At 45.3% G+C, this 14,197-nt stretch overlaps 1 protein-coding gene across 2 annotated transcripts in view; it reads right to left on the reverse strand.

The window, feature by feature from the left end:
* Positions 1 to 14,197, reverse strand: part of DISC1 (DISC1 scaffold protein) — a 388,216-nt gene that overhangs the window by 294,391 nt on the left and 79,628 nt on the right. The gene's annotated exons all lie outside the window — the stretch shown is intronic.

A 14,197-nucleotide genomic window follows, 5' to 3' on the forward strand; every position in this document is an offset into this window, starting at 1 on the left:
TGAACAACTCTCTCCATAACTTTCCACCCACAACCCAGGAGATGTCCTTTCCTTCTCCAGAGCATCTGCCTCCATCCAACTGAAGACCTGGGTAAATCTCCAGGCATTCATATACCATAAAGGTTTTTGTGTCCAAATCTTACAGAAAACTTATGCAAATTTTCCTAGATAACTTTTCTTAAGTGGGTCATAATTAATCTTCCAAAGATGAGGCCTCCAGAGCAGCTGATTCATTCACACCATGCTTCCGGTCCTCATGGGTTTGGGAGCTGGAACCATGGGCAGAGAGAGAGCAGCAGCAGATGTCCGCAGAGCTTGTGAAAACCGAAGGGAACAGCCAGTCATTTTCTCCTGGTGTGTCTCTGTCATCTACAATATGCTACTGGCATGCTTACTGTCAATTTTTTTATTAGAGGGGATGCAAGATTTAATTAAGTGTCTGGACAGTTTATTTAAAAAAAAAAAAGTATCTGTCCAATGATGAATCACCCCATGCAAGAAGCCCCACGAAGGAGCAGGAGCACTGTACCATTGCTGCTATTCAGAAGAAATGGACGCCATGTCTAAGTGAGCATATTAAATGGATTAGATCATCATCTTGGACCTGCATCTTCACTCTCTCTGCCCATGAGGGTACAGGTCACAAGACAGCAAGAGACCCACAGAAAAATGACCAGAACAGAGGACCAATCTCTCGTCAATCTCTTCTTTGTCCTTGTCTTTAGCCCTCCACTTATATCTCACTTTCTTCCTTTTTCATGTTTTTTCCAACTACCCTCAAAACCAGGGAAACCAATTCTTTCAAGCCCAAGCAGTCTTTCAACTTCATTTTCTCAATGTCATCCAATGTCATGCAACAGAGAATGAGGTAGAGAACAAGAGACTCAAGGTCACGAAATTTAGACTGCAGAGAAGAAAAGTAGTTTGCCAGGAAAATGTGAAGAGCAGTCAGACTCTAAATGCCTCATTATAATCTGCATGTTTTAGTATATATTGCTTTACCTCATTTCCGAAATTTTGCAGCTTGAAAGAAATCAGGTTATGTGCAAATAAGCTGCTTATTGCCAAATAGAAAATAAGAAGCCAAGCCATTCTATCTTATTTTCTGCCTACTACTGATGCTAACTGCTGACAAAGAGATGATTCAGAAGCAGCCCCACTCTGCACTGCATTTTCTAACCTGTGGTACCCAGGGGTGTGGGATGAGGGTGAGGAGTGGGCAGAGAGAGGAGGACAAGCAATCCATCAATATCTGTGCACCAGGCACCTCACACACACCATTATCACGGTTAACCTTCCAGTCACACGGCAACACAGGGATTATTATCCCCAGTTTATCCAGGAGCAAACTGGGGCTCAAGGACAGATGACAGGATGAAAGGGTACTGTCACACTGACCCCAGGTCTCCTCACCCAATCCTGGGAGCGTGCACTCTGCATGCTGAGCTGGTTACTAAACACTGCACAGCTCCTTGTAGGTAAATTACACCTCAGCTGAAAATAGACAGAATTAAAACTCAATATGTAAATAAACACTGGGTGAATTTTTCACAGCTCCCGACGGTGTTCTTACCTATAGGCTCCCCCAGCTTGAATAAGAGTAAATTATTTCTAATTCTCACTCCATGTAGAAATAGAAGAGTTGATTCTGCCAATTGATTTCAACCATCCTTCAATTCAGTGACAGGAGATGTGGGCCAATTGGCACCACATTATATATATATATTATAATATATAATATAATAATAATATACATATATGTAATAACCTGCTGATGGACTGACTTTATGAGATGAACTCACAAAGCTTCCCTAGATACTACCACAGTCAGGGACAAATCAAAGATTACTTTGCTTCCTTGGGAGGACTAGGACAAAAGTCTCTGGAAAATCTCTAATAAGAGGCAATTTTCAATCCAATCTGTGAGAGCAGGTTTGAGTAGGGACTGTGTGTAATCCACCACACTCCCCACCATCTGGCAGTGCTGGGACACCTAAATGAATGGACTCTGGAGAGTGTTTTCATCCTAATCTTCTTGAATGTTGTTAACATCCCTCATTTCGAAATTCACATGTTGCTCTCATTCTTTTTTCAATTTAATTTTTATTTTATATTGGAGTATAGTTGATTTACAATGTTGTGTTACTTTCTGCTAGACCGCAAAGTGACTCAGATATACATATACATGTATCCATTCTTTTTTAGATTCTTTTCCCACATAGGTTATTACAGAGTGTTGAGTAGAGTTCCCTGTGCTGTAGAGTAGGTCCTGGTGGATTATTAATCAGTCATTCTTCCCACAGTAGACAATCTCACCTCATCACAGACACAAGTAAACACACTTTTCTACCTTTTGCTGCAGTAATTGGTCCCCCAAAAGTTGTCACTGACGCAAGCTCTCCGTGAAAGCTTTCATACTGAGGCCAAGGAGGGAGGTTCCTTTTTCTCACACCCTCCCCAGCACTTGTTACTCATAGACTTTCTGATGATGGCCATTCTGACCAGTGTGTGGTGATACCTCATTGCAAATGAACTTATTTATGAAACAGAGACAGACTTGCAGACATAATAAATAATCTTACAGTTACCAAAGGGGAAATGTGGGGTGAGGGATAAATTAGGAGTTTGGGATTAATGGATGCACACTGCTATATATAAAACAAACAAGAATGATCTAGCGCAGAGCACAGGGAACTTTGCTTAATATCTTACAATAACCTATAATAGAAAAGAATCTGAAAAAGAATATATATAAATATATATAATTGAATCACTTTGCTATATGCAGCAAAGTAACGCAGCATTGAAAATCAACTATACTTCAATTTAAAAAAAAAATTTTTAAGATGCTAGAACTCCCTCCAACTTCCTCTCCCCATCTCTTCCAATGCCCCTTCTCTCTCCCTCCTACGTTAAATATAACATTGTGAGTAATTCAGGCAGCCCCATGAGCTGCAGACCCTGCTGAGACCCAGTTTACAGCCAGCACCACTGCCCAATGTCAAATTGAGCATGACCACATGTCCCAGTTAATGCCAAATGGAGCGAAGAAGGGCTCTCTCTACTGAGATTTCCCCAAGTTACAAAATTTTTTTAGCATAGTAATTGTTGTCCTTTCGATAAGCCACTAAACTTGGGGTTGACTGTTACACAGCAGCAGGTAACCAGAAACAGATTTTGGTGCCACACTGGTGCTGCCATAACAAAGAACCAAACACGCGATCATAGATCTGGGGCTGCGGAGCTGCAGGAAGTTGGAAGAGCTCTGAAGAGAAGTATGATCTTGAAGAGGCTATTGGTAAGGAAGTAAAGAAAGAAAAATATTACTGGAAGCTGGAAGGCTGTTTACCAACATTTTTATTTGAAAACTTTCAACATCTGGATTTTGAAGTCAAACTTCCAAGAGACTACCTGAATGCTTCTCTATCCCCACAGTGTAATGTGAGGAAAGAGAATACGCCAAAGAAATAACTGTCACTATAAAGGAACCAGGACTCATAGGGCTTGAAATTCAAATTATTTCTTATTCCTAGCCTCTCCAGATAACAAATGATGTTAAGATTAAGAAACAGCTTCCAGGCAAAGAATCAAATTCAGAGTGCTGTCAGGAAAATATGGGCAAAAGATGAGGCCAAGGCTCTACACTGTAAAGCCCTTTTTAAGATCCCAGAAACATTTAAGGGTCATCACCAACCCTTTCCAACAATCAAACAGCCCCTTCAGACTCTGACAAGTGTTAACCCCTGCCCCTCCAAGCCTTACAGGAAGCCTGAGAAAAGAGGCTTCTCTTGAAGAGACTTGTGGATATAGCTTTTGTCTGATGGAGCAGATTATAAATGGATTCATATAAAACCCAAAACGTTTTAAAAAGAATTATGCCAAGTTGGAAAATTAAAGAGAAAGTACAAAATGAAAAAAAGGCATTTGGACCCCCAAACCTGTATGAGTGGGAAGCAGGCTACACACTTAGACTACTTCTTGTAGAAAAGGAAGCATGATTCAGAGTGTAGAACCAAGAGTCCGGAGGTCAGAGATGTAGATAATAACTTCTAGGCAGTAGGGCTAAATCTTAATCCAGGAACAGACAACAGGTGGATTTCAGAACTGCTCAGCACCAGTGGCTGCTGCAGGCCTCCCTTTTGAACAAGTATCTTTAGCAGTTACCCTATCCATTCCACCATCATAGGTTGGGTTTGTAGGGGGTTGATTCCCTCATAGCTCAGCTGGCAAAGAATCTGCCTGCAACGCAGGAGACCCAGGTTCAATTCATGGGTTGGGAAGATCCCTTGGAGAAGGAAATGGCAACTCACTCCAATATTCTTGCCTGGGAAATCCCATGGGCAGAGAAGGCTGGTGGGTTACAGTCCATGGGGTCGCAAGAGTCAGACATGATTTAGCAACTAAAACCAACCAACAGTGGTGTTCAGATAATCCAGAGATACTGCAACCCAGAAGCTGTGTTCAAGAAATCACCCCTGAGGAGCCTCATCGGCACCTGCATCTGAGTTAGACATGGAAATGGAGACATCAAGTCTGAGTCTGATTCCTTAACATACGAGAACTTTAAGAGGTCTTGAGAGGGAATGCGTATGTTTTGCACATGGAAAGAATGTGAAAGCACTGAGAAAAGAGGGCAGTCTGTTGTGGTTTAACAAGATGCCCACAAATTCTTTAGACCTTCCTCCCATCAACAGATGGAGTCTAACGACTCTGTGCTTGAGCAGTGGGTCACACTTGGTGATCTACTTTTAAGGAATAGAATGCAGCAGTAGTAGCAATAGTAACACTACCTGACTTCCAAGGATGCCATCACCACATGAAGAAGCCAAGCAGTCACATGGAAAGGCTACAGATAAGTGCTCCAGCCATGGCCCCAGTCAGGCTCCAGCAGACAGTACCAACCACCAGACACATGGTGCCCACCTCCAGCCTGCAAACTGCCCAGCTAATGCCTAGGGCAGAGATGAGCTCTATCCATTTTGCTCTGACCAGGTGTAGGTTCATGAGCAATGTAAGTTTTGTCACCATTTTTCTTAAACAATTTTATTGAGTGTGATCTACATACCATACAATTCACCTATTTAAAGTGTACAATTCAACCAGCTTTGGTACATTACATTACTTTTTAAAATCATAGACAGTATGACAACCCACTCTAGTATTCTTGCCTGGAGATTTCCATGGACAGACAGAACCTGGCAGGCTATAGTCCATAGGATCACAGAGTTGGACAGAGTTGAAGCCACTTAGCATGCATGCATATATATATAACATAAAATTTGCCATTTTAACCACTGTTAAGTGTACAAATTCCTGGGATTAAGATGTGCCTCCCTTGTATAGGAGAGCTTCCCAGGTGGCTCAGTGGTAAAGACCCTGCCTGCCAATGCAGGAGACACAGGAGATGTGGGGCCGATCCCTGGGTTGGGAAGATTCCCTGGAGAAGGAACTGGCAACCCGTTTCAGTATTCTTGCCTAGAAAATTCCATGGACAGAGGAGCCTGGCAGGGTTGCAAAAGGTCCATGGGGTCACAAAGAGTTGGACATGGCTGAGCATGCACACGCATGTGTTATTTTAGAGCAGTGCATATTTCAGCCACCACAACAGCAACCAGGTGAAACAGCGGTTTGAAAGAACAAGTCAACCCGCAGACAGAAAAGTGAGGGTCCTGACACCCCAGACCCCAGACACCCATCAGTAAGTCCTCTTTTCTTCTAGTACTACTTAAGTTGGTTCTCTTCCTCTTGAAAGTAGACAGTCCTCATGCAAAAAAAAAAAAAAATCAATTCTAATGTTAACTGAAATTTTACCTATTTGTATAATTATTGCTTACCCCAAATAAGCTCAGGGAAAACATTCCTTGAGGGGAGGTCACCTCTCACACGTGTGTTGGTTTACCACAGCCTGGTAAACCTGACAAATATTCATTAAATAGCTGTTCATATGAAAGAGTGAGGTACAGTATGATATACTAGCTGAAGAGCCGGGCTCTGCTCCTAACTGTGGCATTTTGGACAAAACAAGATGCCAGTGACAGCCAGGTTCATTTGTGGACAGGGAAAGGAGTAGTCAACCCACTTACTCAAAGTCACAAAAGTTTGTCTTTTTTTTTTAACTTTTCTATCAAATGTCTACATATGACCACAGAGTGGTCAAACAAGTATCCACTTTGTGCAAATACCTGGATGTGTTTAGTACTCAACTCTGCCCTGAGTCCATTAGGCCTCTCATTATGGGTTTAATTGTGCTCCCAAAACCCTATCCTCCAAGACTTCAGAATGTGGCTGTATTTAGAGACAGAGTCTTTAAACAGTTCTTACATAAAATGAAGTCCTTAGGGTGCACCTTAATCCAACAAGACTGGTGTCCTTGTAAGAGAAAGATTGGGACACAGACACACACAGACAGAAGACCATGTGAGGAAACAGGCAGAAGACAGCCGTCTACACACCTCAGAGAGTGGTCTCAGAAGGAACCAACCCTGCCGACACCTTGATCTTGGACTTCCAGCCTCCAGAACTACGAGAAATAGATGTCTCTTGTTAAAGCTACCCAGTCTTATAGGGCTTTGCTATAGCAACCTGAGTAATTAGCACATTCCTCTTATTAAAGGACAGTCAACCATTCGTGCTTAAAACAGAGACAGGTTGGACCTGAAATGATTGCAGTGGGAAGATCCAGTCCTGTCCAGGCTTTCGTCCCTGGTCACAGACACATCCCGTCTAGGTGTGTTAGCTGCTCACGGTCTGCAGACAGAGGGGAAGGCCCCTTGAAAACAATTGAAATTTCTATTTCACTTGAAAAGGTAAAGCTGTTGACATTTCTAAAGTCTGGAATGCTTATCCAGGGGGGTGAGTCTCAGGCAGATACACAGAAAGAGATCAAGACATGTTTACTGTTACTGTTACTAGACAACCACCTACTAATACCAGTTTAAAAAGCACTGCACTATTTACAATAGCTCGGACATGGAAGCAAGCTAGATATCCATCAGTAGATTAATGGATAAGTAAGCTGTGGTACATATGTACACAATGGAATATAACTCAGCTACAAAAAGGGACACATTTCAGTCAGTTCTAACGAGGTGGATGAAACTGAAACCTATTATACAGAGTGAAGTAAGTCAGAAAGAGAAACACAAATACTGTAGATTACATATATACAAAATTTAGAAAGATGGTACTGACAATCCCACATGCAGGGCAGCAGAAGAGACACAGATGTAAAGAACAGACTTTTGGATTCTGTGGGAGAAGGCAAGGGTGGGATGTTTGGAGAGAACAGCACTGAAACATGTACATTATCACGTGTAAAATACATGACCAGTGCAAGTTTGATGGATGAAGCCAGGCACTCACAGCCAGTCTTCTGGGACAACCTAGAGGGATGGGGTGAGGACGGAGGTGGGAGGGGGTCTCAGGATGGAGGGACACACATATACCCATGGCTGACTCGGGTCAATGTATGGCAAAAACTATCACAATATTGTAAAGTAATCATCCTTCAATCACAATAAATAAATTATTTTCTTAAAAAAGACCTACTGAACCAAAATGTAAAATAAAAAGTGCTGTAGTTCAGCTGGTAGGAAAGTGTGACCAAGTTTCAGCTAACCAGGGAGAAAAGCTGGGGTGGGGGGGAGATTTTTTCGTGTGTCTTGGTGTTTTGTCCTCAGAAGCATATAAAATCTTGGGGCTGTCAGGTTCCATCATGAATAATGGCTGTGGCCACACCTCATGTGATCCTTGAAGGGCAGTCCAATTTCCTCACAATCAGGGAAGCAAAGCAGAAGCCACTTGGAACCCGTGACGTGGCCATGAAGAGGGACATTCACTCCCCTGAGCTCCTACCCCCAGAGTGACGGTGGGGGCAGGGGCTTAATATTCCACACTTAACACCAAACCCCCAGCTGGAACATGGGGGAGAAAAGGCATCATGCTGAAATATACGTTTTGATCGGCTACAAATGAAAGGGATGCATATGCTATGCAGACAAACCCTCCAGGTCTGTGCACAAAGCTCCAATCCCAAGTAGGTATTACATAACTGACCGTGCCCTCAGCACACGTGAAAAACGCCAGCACACAATCCTGCAAACACAGTGATGCTGAAAGCCGCCATCAGCTGAGATCTCTGCCATTAGTTCACAGAATCAGAAACTCTCCTATAAACAGGAAAAGAACCTCAGACAATGTAATCAAGAGAAGTAAATGGCACTTTATACATATTCTCTTTCTGCAGCATTTGTCTATATGTATCACTAGTCTCCCAATTTTTCAGTTTTTACCTAAAATAGGAGGCAGACACAGGAGCTTCCACTCTGGTGAGAATGATGCTAAAGATTAACACTGAATCAATGCAAGTGCTCATTTCCTAACAGCTTAATGTTTTTAGATAAGATCATGGGCCATTTTCCTGATGCATCCCCAGCATGAAGCCCTCATGCGCTCCTCCCTCAGTGGTCATATCAATGAGTTGCCAGAATCCACAACCTTCCTAGCCAGGTTTTGTCCCCCACAACTGCTACAAAGCTGCTTTCCACATTGGGATGCAAGATGCTCTGGATCCTGCCAGGTCGGAGCACATGCTGGCCCTCTCTGAGCAGCACCCGGGGCCTCGCCCAAGAAAGGGGGTGGTGACAATGCCTCCTGGGAACCGGCTGCGATCCCAGCTGATGGTGACTTGACTGGTTCGTGCGCTGGCATTTTTCATGAGTGCAAAGGATACAGTCTCCTGATGGCTCAGCCATAAAGAATCCACCTGCCAATACATGAGACACAAGAGATGTGGGTTCAATCCCTTGGTCAGAAAGATCCCTTGAAGTAGGAAATGGCATCCTGCTCCAGTGTTCTCACCTAAAAAGTTCCATGGACAGAGGAGCTCGGCCAGCATGGGGTCGCAAAGAGTTGGACACAACTGAGCTCAAGGCACACAAGGATGCAGTCAGTTGAGTAACACATACTTGAGATCTGAGCTTCTGTTTTTGTGCTTTTTAATGGAAGTCTCACTATCCCAGGACCAGAGGAGACACTCAAGGGCCACAGGGGGCGAGCCCTCTGCATAACGGGCCGGAAGGATGCTGTTTCCAGACTGAGGTGCAGGGAGAGAAGGGAAGGGTGTGGGCAGGGGGCTGCAGACAGAAGCTGCACCCACACTCACATTGGGGTTCAGGGTGCATGCTAAGTTGCTTCAGTCGTGTGACTCTGTATGACCCTGTGGACTATAGCCCACCAGTCTCCTCTGTCCATGGGATTCTCCAGGCAAGAATACTGGAGTGGACTGCCATGCCCTCCTCCAGGGGATCTTCCCAACTCAGGGAAAACCCGCATCTCTTGGGAAGTCCTGGGGTTCAGTGTAGCTCTTTCCAAGTCAGAACACAAAACTGTGCAGGCTGCCAAGAATCACATTTTTGTTCTGGGGTAGCCAGAATGGGGTCCACCTCCCGCTGACTCTGCTGTCCTGTGGATATAAAAATCACCAGATTCTACTCAGTCTTGTTTTTTGCTTTCTAGGCTCAAATGAAATGCAGTGAAAAGGAACCCGTGGGTTTTCATCGTGCTCAGTCACAGTTGTAGTTTCAAGGTAAGAATGCATTAGATTCTAGAAGCCATGGGTGGATGTTTAGAGTGGGCCCCTGGGAAAGAAAGGGGTGTCAACTTGGATGATTTGCACACTGTCACCAAGGAGCCACTTGGATGGAGAAAGCTTGCTAAAGAAAGAATTCAGAAAAAAAGAAGATGACGGCAATTTAGACAAGAGCTGGCCATTTTCATGGATTCATGCTTGGCCTCTGCTTGGATCATCTTTCTCTGAATGTCTCACATTTTATTGTGCTAGAATTTTGTCACAATGACTACTGGTTGAGACAGAAGGAGAGAGAAAGGAATTCAGTGCTGACCACTCTCCACTCCAAGAAAGAAAGTCTAGGGAAGCAGGAAAACCAGCTCGCCCCATGGCATGAGATGCAGGTCACTGAAGAGCTGATGCCACCACCTCACGGCCTCCTTGTGTGTGGGCGACATGGTCGCCAGTGGACACATGTGACCAGGGGATGTTAGAGGCCACAAACCCACACAGGAGCCACTGGGACAGTAACCATGTTGAACACGTGGTCCACACTCTCCTTTTCTCCCTCCCAGCACATCGCAGACCCGGGCCTCTCACCCCCAGTCCCTGGATGGTAGGATCTCCCCCGTGGGACTCCCAGGTCTCAGCCTCGCCCCTCAGCTGACATGGGATAAGCGGTGAAGTGAGGAAACCAAGGAGCACATGGAGTCTCTAGGAGAGAGACCCCAAGAAAATACCAAGTAGCAACATCTTTTTCACCTCTGTCCTCCCAGCTTTCTGCAAGAATATGAGGATGTAGTAACCTTCCTTCCCTAGCAAGGGAGAGATATCATTAGAGATCTGAGAAGGTTCCTCACGGGGCATCTGTAGGTAAATCTGTCAGCACGTTAATGAGATAACAAAACGTGGAGCTTTCTAGTCTGTGCTCATGGTTCATTTCTCTGGAACACAAAGTTGTTTTTACAAGTGAAATTAGAAAGAAAGAGAGAAAAGCAAAAAAACAAAACAAAACTAAGGGGGATAAGGTCATCCTCTACGTGCTCCTGGCAAACCTTGTGGACATCAGCAGATCCATTCCCTAGAGACAGACACAGCTGCTGAGCTGCCCCTCTCAGAACAAGACAGTCCACACAAAGACTAGTGCCAAGGACATCTCAGCAACTCTGAACACGCTTATTAGTAACTGGATAAACTATCATAGATGAGAAAGGAAACTTTATTCAGCTCTTATGTCAACACATTTCATGACCACAATCTCTCCACCTCACCTTCCCTAATTACTCAGCAATTAGTTTCAGTTCAGTTCAGTTAGTTCAGTTCAGTTGCTCAGTCGTATCCGACTCTTTGCAACCCCATGGACTGCAGCTTACCAGGCCTCCCTGTCCATCACCAACTCCCAGAGTTTACTCAAACTCGTGTTCATTGAGTCAGTGATACCATCCAACCATTTCATCCTCTGTCATCCCCTTCTCCTGCCCTCAATCTTTCCCAGCATCAGGGTCTTTTCAAATGAGTCAGTTCTTTGTGTCTGGTGGCCAAAGTATTGGAGTTTCAGCATCAGTCCTTCCAATGAATACCCAGGACTGATCTCCTTTAGGTTGGACTGGTTGGATCTCCTTGCAGTCCAAGGGACTCTCAAGAGTCTTCTCCAACACCACAATTCAAAAGCATCAGTTGTTCGGCACTCAGCTTTCTTTACAGTCCAACTCTCACATACATACATGACTACTGGAAAAACCATAGCTTTGACTAGACAGATCTTTGTTGTCTAAGTAATGCCTCTGCTTTTTAATATGCTGTCTAAGTTTGTCATAACTTTTCTTCCAAGGAGCAAGCGTCTTTTAATTTCCTGGCTGAAGTCACCATCTGCAGTGATTTTGGAGCCCAGGAAAATAAAGTCTGTCACTGTTTCTACTGTTTCCCCATATATTTGCCATGAAGTGATGGGACCAGATGCCATGATCTTAGTTTTCTGAATGGCAAGTAGTTTATGACAACTTATTCATCACCTGCTATGTGCCAGTCCATGCTCTGGGCCCTGCAGAGATCCATGTCAGATGCTATGTGCTATGTGCTAAGGGCTTCCCAGGTGGCACTAGTGGTAAAAAAAAAGCAAAGGTAAAAGTCGCTCAGTCCTGTCCGACTCTTTGTGACTCCATGGACTATACAGTCTGTGGAATTCTCCAGGCCAGAATACTGGAGTGGGTAGCCTTTCCCTTCTCCAGGGGATCTTCCCAACCCAGGGACCAAACCCAGGTCTCCCTCATTGCAGGCAGATTCTTTACCAGCTCAGCCCCCAGGGAAGAGCCCACCTGCCAATGCAGAAGACCAGAGAGATGGGTTCGATCCCTGGGTGGGGAAGATCCCCTGAAGGAGCGCATGACAACCCTCTCCAGTATTCTTGCCTGGAGAATCCCATGGCCAGAGGATCCTGGCAGGCTGCAGCCCATAGGGTGGCAAAGAGTCAGACACAACTGAAGTGACTTAGCACACACACACACACACACACACACACACACATGGTCTTCCCTGCTGGCTCAGTTGGTGAAGTGTCTGCCTGCAATGGGGGAGACCCAGGTTCAATTCCTGGGTTGGGAAGATCCTCTGGAGAAGAAAATGGCAACCCACTTCAGTATTCTTGCCTGGAGAATTCCATGGACAGAGGGGCCTAGTGGGTTACTGTCCATGGGGTCACAAAGATTCAGACATGACTGGGTGTACTTCACAGCCACACACACACACACACACACACACAACAAACACACACACGCTAAGTGGCTTCAGTCATGTCCAACTCTTTGCAACCCCATGGACTGTAGCCTGCCAATATCCTCTGTCCATGGGATTCTCCAGGCAAGAATACCAGAGTGGGTTGCCAAACCCTCCCCCAGGGATCTTTCTGACCCAGGAATCAACGCCCATCTCCGGCACTGTAGGCAGATTCTCCAGCACTTAGCAAACAAGGAAGCCCTTAGATAACAGAGCCAGATTCAGATTTCCTTTCAAGGCGATCAGACTGGAATGGTGGCTCACAAGCAATGCTGGCTCTTCCAGCTCTTTGCCTTCCAGTATATCCTACTCACCCCTCAGGGCCCAGTCATCTTCACCAGGAGGGACACGGCCCACGGACTGAAGCTCACCGGCTAGACTCAGCTGCCACCGTGCCACAGGCCTGATTTTCCACGGAGGAAAGTCCTACACCCCCATGTTTTCCCAGGCGTCAGCAAGCACCTCCATCTCCTGTAGGACTTGAGGAAACGCAGAATGCTGGCCTACCCCTAAACATCTCCTTCGGTGGACAGTGACATACAAACAAGGAAAATAAGCAGGCAGAAACACTGAACAAAGTCACCTTTATTCTTTCCACTTCCCTGTGAGGTGTGTCCTATTCAACTTCTCCCCTGAGGTGTTTCAGAGACATTTGGAGAAAGGGCTAAAGAAGTGAGGCCTTCATTTAATGAAGCCCATTGAGAGCACCGCATCCAGAAAAGTTGAGGTTTTTCTTGATCAGAAAAAGAGGGTGTGGTTTTTCACCTGTGTCTGAAGCTTTGTGTGTTACAGAGAGAGCTCTGTTGTCAAAGGATCCGAGGCACAGCCCGTGGAAGAGAAAATAAACCTGTGCCATGGCAGGGAGCCTCAAAACCTAGGTGTAGTGGTCTCCCACTGACAAAAGCCCCCAGGGGAACCTGGCTCTGGGAACAGATCATCTGCTCCTCTCTCACCTACATCATCCTCCACCAGGCATCATTCTGAAATCAAAATGTCCTGTCAAAACGGAGTGGCAGAGTTTAAAGAGCTCCATCCCCAAATACCTCTCCTTCTTCCCAACGCCAAAGGTGAACAAGGACACCAGACAGCATCAGCTCTGCTCTGTGTGTTTCCTAGAATAGGATTTGCACCCTTCTTTTGGGAGTCACTTGCATTCCTGTAGCACCCAGTTCCTAATGGTCTGTGATGTACCCTCTGGGAAACCAGAATATGGCCCCATGAGGTTGAAGACCAAGCCTCAAGGCTAACCAGCTTCCAGGGGAGCCTTAAATCTAAAATACCTCCAGGCCGATCTTCACTGTGCTAAGCTTGGTTATCACCAGCATAGTTCTCAAGTTCATGAGTGCCTGGTGGAACAGGAAGTCCTCTACGGCCCTCTCTTATCCCTGAGACCCAGCAGAAATGAATGTAAGATCTTGCAATTGGTACCCAGGTCCTTAAGATCCTTCCCAATCCAACCTGACCTGCAACTTTCTTTGACACAGTCAACCCAGTGTCCACTTGGCACCCATGATACGCTCGTCCGCTTTGGCCTGACTCCAATTTGGGTGCCTCACTCTGGTTTGGGTTTTTCTGGCTTCTGACCAACTCTTCCATCTACATGTCATGACTTCTTTCCAGCTTGACTATTTCAGGCCATCTACATGGGAATTTGATACATCCGAGCCCACTCACAAAGACTGGCATCATCTCTTAAGCTCATCCCAACTCCTACACCTGGTCCCCAAGCGTGTGAAGTCAGAAAGCTCCACAAGGGCTCATGCTCACAGGCATCCCAAGGCCAGAAACTATATTCTCTTACTCTCCTATTCCTGCCACAGTGCTGGCCACATAGTAGGTGTTCAACAAATATTTTTT

Source organism: Muntiacus reevesi, chromosome 2 (genome assembly GCF_963930625.1).
Source record: "Muntiacus reevesi chromosome 2, mMunRee1.1, whole genome shotgun sequence".
In the NCBI taxonomy this organism is placed as follows: Eukaryota; Metazoa; Chordata; class Mammalia; order Artiodactyla; family Cervidae; genus Muntiacus; species Muntiacus reevesi.